Here is a 4,766-nt window from a genome sequence, read left to right as displayed (position 1 = left end):
GGAGGAAGGGCATGAGGTCTCTTTGAGTTCCTCATGTGGATGGGTGGGGCCATGGCAGAGGAGCAGTAGTAGATGAATGTCTGTAAGATCCCATATTGGGGATTTTCCTGTCCTGGGGGCCAACACCTCCATTTCTCTCTCTATTTTTTTGTTATTTAGTTTTTATTTCACAATTGTAAACTTAACTCTGTAATCCAGCTAGGCATGGAAGGGAACAAGGAAAACATGGAACCCAAAGGGAATGGCAGCAAGACCACAAAGATTCTAGGATACCACGAGCAAATGGGGTGGAGGGGTGCTCTCCTGAGCTACAGAAGGAATGGTCTGGTGGTGAAGATAAAACACAAGTCAAACTTATTCGAGTTGTCCACAGTCAGCAATGGTGATCTTCTTGCTGGTCTTGCCATTCCTGGACCCAAAGCGCTCCATGGCCTCCACAATCTTCATGCCTTCTTTCACTTTGCCGAAGACCACATGCTTGCCGTCCAACCACTCAGTCTGGGCAGTGCAGATGAAAAACTGGGAACCATTTGTATTGAGTCCAACATTTGCCATGGACAAGATGCCAGGACCTGTATGCTTTAGGATGAAGTTCTCATCTTCAAATTTCTCCCTGTAGATGGACTTGCCACCAGTGCCATTAAGGCGTGTGAAGTCACTGCCCTGACACATAAACCCTGCAATAATGCTGTGAAAGCAGGAACCCTTATAACCAAATCCTTTCTCTCCAGTGCTCAGAGCATGAAAGTTTTCTGCTGTCTTTGGAAACTTGTCTGCAAACAGCTTGAAGGAGACGTGGCCCGAGGGCTCGCCATCAACAGCAACGTTGAAGAACACGGTGGGGTTGACCGTGGCTGATAGTTCAGAGCTCCTGGTGGCGGTGGTGTCTGCAAAGCCTCTCTCTCTCTTTTTTAAGAGATAGGGTCTCACTCTGTCACCCAGGCTGGAGTTCAGTGGCACAATCATAGCTCATTGCAGCAGCCTCGAACTCCTGGCCTCAAGCAATCCTCCTGCCTCAACCTCCTGAGTAGCTGGGACTAGAGCTGTGTGTCTCCATGCTTCGTTAATTTATTATTATTATTATTTTGTAGAAATGGGATCTGGCTTTGTTGCCCAGACTGTTCTCAAACTCCTGGTCTAAAGCAAGGATCCTCCCACCTGGGTCTCCCAAAGTGTTGGGATTACAGGCGTGAGCCACCATGTCTAGCCAATGCCTCCATTTCTGAGGTGGACAGTCTCACTGCCCAGAGGAGCATCTGACTGGCCTTCATTTGTTCAAGAGAATCTCAGCAGAAGGGGGCCCACCCATTGGAAGTGGTTAAGCTAAGTCTGGAGGCCCACCCATTCGTAGTGGTTGGACATTCAGTCATGGTGGGCCAGGGGCTTGTTAGAACTCCTTGGAAGCAAGAATGGCTGAGTAAACCAGGATTTTGTTGCAAAATGGAGTTGGTCCTGGATTCTCACTTTTAGAGTCACCAGTTGGGGGACCCTTCCAGCAGCCCCCAGGATCAATGACTGAAATGGATTGGGCAGGCCTGGGGAGCCGGGAATGGTGCAGGTGTATCCGAGTTCTGAAGGCAACCTCTACAAGCCAGTGCCAGTGGGTGGAGGCAGACAGACATCCTTCCAGAGCCTGTTGGGGCTAGAGGGAGTCACCATGTCCCCAGCCTGCTACCAGGGTAGAAGGCGCATCAGAAGCAGCACCACTGGATGGCCTGTTCTCCCATCCTCTGACGTTTCACAGACTCATCATGAAGGGGACAGATTTCACGACTACTCAGGAGCTTTTCAGAAATCTGGGAGTGGGGATGACCCTGTACCTTTTTCAGGTCTGGAAGCAAGAAATATCCCATGGCTGACAGCTCCCACCAGGGAAAGGATAGCTGTATGCAGCATCTCCCTTCTCACCCAGGCACAGATACTGGGGGCTGGAGAAGGAGTGTTGACACCAAGGGACTGGCTATGCTGAGATGCCAAACTCCCCACCTTCTGGGAAGAAATGTGTATAATGGATACATGTATGTTTGAAAATGTGCACATAATGGGTACATATGTGTTTGAATGTATGCGTTGTGTGTATGTGTGTGTGCATTTGTATGAGTCTGTGTGAGTGCATGAGCGAAAGTGTGTGATATATGAAGCCAGCCTGATGGGGTTTGGTGGCATTGCTAGAAGCCCCTGAGAGGAAGGGAAAATGTGCCTGTTTGTGTGTGTGTCTGTGTGTGAGTAGGGTATATGTGTCTATGTCAGTGTAAGGATACATAACTGTGAGTGTGTGTCTTAGTCCAAGGAGGCTGCTATAACGGAATGCACACATTCAAACTACACATAATCTATCTGGCGGTTCTCATGCACCAGTCTTTGCAATGAACAGCATATATGTTTGAATATGTGCACATAATGGGTACATGCATGTTTGAATTCATGCATATAATGGATACATGTATGTTTGAATATGTGCACATAATGGGCACACATATGTTTGAATGTGTGCATTGTGTGTGTGTGTGTGCATTTGTGTGAGTCTGTGTAAGTGCCTGAGTGAATGTGTGGGATATATAAATATATGTGTATGTGAGCTTCGAGTGTGTGCATTTGTAAGTGTGTGTGTATATTTGAGTGTATGTTTGAACGTGTGAGGTGTTGTGCATGGATTGAGAGCATGCGTGAGATCCTGATTTACTATTTTTTAAGAAAGAGTTAATTCTCAAGAATAAGAACAATGGAAGGAGGACATATTAGAGAAAAGTCACAGGGCAGAAATTCAGAAATCCAGAGTGGATTGAGGGGCTCAGAGAGGAGGAGAGAGAAATAAACGGTAGCCAGGGTGCTGTGTGAATCAGCTGTAGAGCTATTTTAGTACATGCTAGTAGTGGGAAACTTTGGAGAGAGAAAGAGATGTCCAGTGAGGATTTTCAGAAAATTTTCATGAAAGGATTTGTCTAAGGCCCCTGGGCCTCCCTTTTGACGAAACTGATATGAAAGATTTACATGAGTATACATTGCAAGGACTGGCTCATGAGAACAGCCAAATATATTCAGGTTACGCAAGGTAATGAAGGCCTGGCGGCCGTTTCTCCGGGACATCCTACTGTGTAAATTCCAAAGGACACCCAGAGAAGCTGGATATAGATTTGTAAAAAGATAACGTTTTGAACGTCCATCAGGATATGACGAGTTTCTGAGAAAGAAGCCCAAGGGGGTGGAACACCTGTTTCCCTATGACCATTGGCCCGATACCTCCCCAGGGAGCACGGTGGTGCATAGGAATGACATTTGATAGGAACCGCAAAGACACAGCCACATTCATCAAAATATGTTCAGCTGTTTGAATTCACTCTGGCTCAGACACTAGAGGAGATTTCCTGGCGTATGTGACTGAAAGGCCAGAGGCAGGGGGTGGGTGCCAGCATGGGTTTCATTTAGTGAGTCCAATGTCATGAAGGTTTCTTCCTATCTCTGCTTTGCTTTCTGTGATGAAAGCTTTATCCCCAGGAAGGCTCCTCTTCCTGGGTCCACATCATCTGTCGCCACAGCTTCATTCCACACCATCTGGATAAACAGGGAGACACTCTGGCCCAAGATGTCAAGGCTGAGTCCCGAGATCCACCTGGCAGACGGTAATGACCATGGATGGGGAACAGGCTCTGCTGAAGGGCTGACATCAACTGGGCCACCTGATGAGCCAGCCTATTGTGGGCTGAATTGTGTCCCTCTGTCCCCATATTCATTCATTGAAGTTGTCACCCCCTAGTGACTACATTTAAAGATGTGTTTAAGTTAAAATGAGATCATTAGTGTGGGCACTAACCCAATATAAATTGGTCCTTATAAGAGGAGGAGATTAGGACATAGAGGTACAGAGGGAGGACCATGTGAATACCCAGCAAGAAGACGGCTGTCTGCAAACCAAGGAGAGAGGCCTCAGGAGGAACCAACCTGCTGAGACCTTGTACTTCCAGCCTCCAGGACTGTAAGACAATAAGTTTCTGGGGCTGAGTGGGGAGCCAGTGGATCCTGCCTCACATATCCATTGGCTGGAAGAGGAGGGAGGCAAGAAGGACTGTCTTTTCTGCCTGGTTCCTGAGGTCTCTGCCTAGAGGAGAACAGGTGCAGCAGTCTCTGGACTCCTGGTAGTACCAGCCCTTGCCAGCCTCACAATCACAATGGTCACTTGCTGGCCATAACAAGAACGGAGAAGGAAAGAGAGCTGGGTGGTCGCCCCCACAGCAGTATCTCCCGGAGAGGCAGAAATTCCTATTTTAGGAACCAAGGCAGGAGCTCGACTTCCTTCTCAGGGGAGTAGCCAGGGCTGGGCTTCCTTTGGAGACCAGCAAGGTTCAGACACCTGCAGAGTTTGGATCTGTGGCCTTTGGGTTCTAGAGGACTCAGCCCCAACAGCAGCAGGGTTTTTTGTTTGTTTGTTTGTTTTTTTCTGAGACGGAGTTTCACTCTGTCACCCAGGCTGGAGCGCAGCGGCACGATCTCAGCTCACTGCAACCTCCACCTCCCGAGTTCAAGCGATTCTCCTGCCCCAGCCTCCTAAGTAGCTGGGATTGCAGGTGCCCGCCAACATGCCCAACTAATTTTTGTATTTTTAGTAGAGATGGGGTTTCAGCATGTTGGCCAGGCTGATCTCAAACTCCTGACCTCAAATGATCCACCTGCCTCGGCCTCCCAAAGTGCTGGGATTACAGGCATGAGCCACCGCACCTGGCCTAAGGCTGGCTTCTTTTCCTGGCTCTGCCTCCACTAAACACCACAGG

At 48.4% G+C, this 4,766-nt stretch overlaps 1 pseudogene; it reads right to left on the bottom strand.

Annotated features, from left to right (window-relative positions):
- Positions 1-281: 281 nt before the first annotated feature.
- Positions 282-981, bottom strand: LOC103246798 (peptidyl-prolyl cis-trans isomerase A pseudogene; annotated as a pseudogene).
- Positions 982-4,766: the final 3,785 nt, after the last annotated feature.

The sequence above is a fragment of the Chlorocebus sabaeus genome, chromosome 28, assembly GCF_047675955.1.
Source record: "Chlorocebus sabaeus isolate Y175 chromosome 28, mChlSab1.0.hap1, whole genome shotgun sequence".
Lineage (NCBI taxonomy): Eukaryota > Metazoa > Chordata > Mammalia > Primates > Cercopithecidae > Chlorocebus > Chlorocebus sabaeus.
This window is presented reverse-complemented; position numbering and strand designations above follow the sequence as displayed.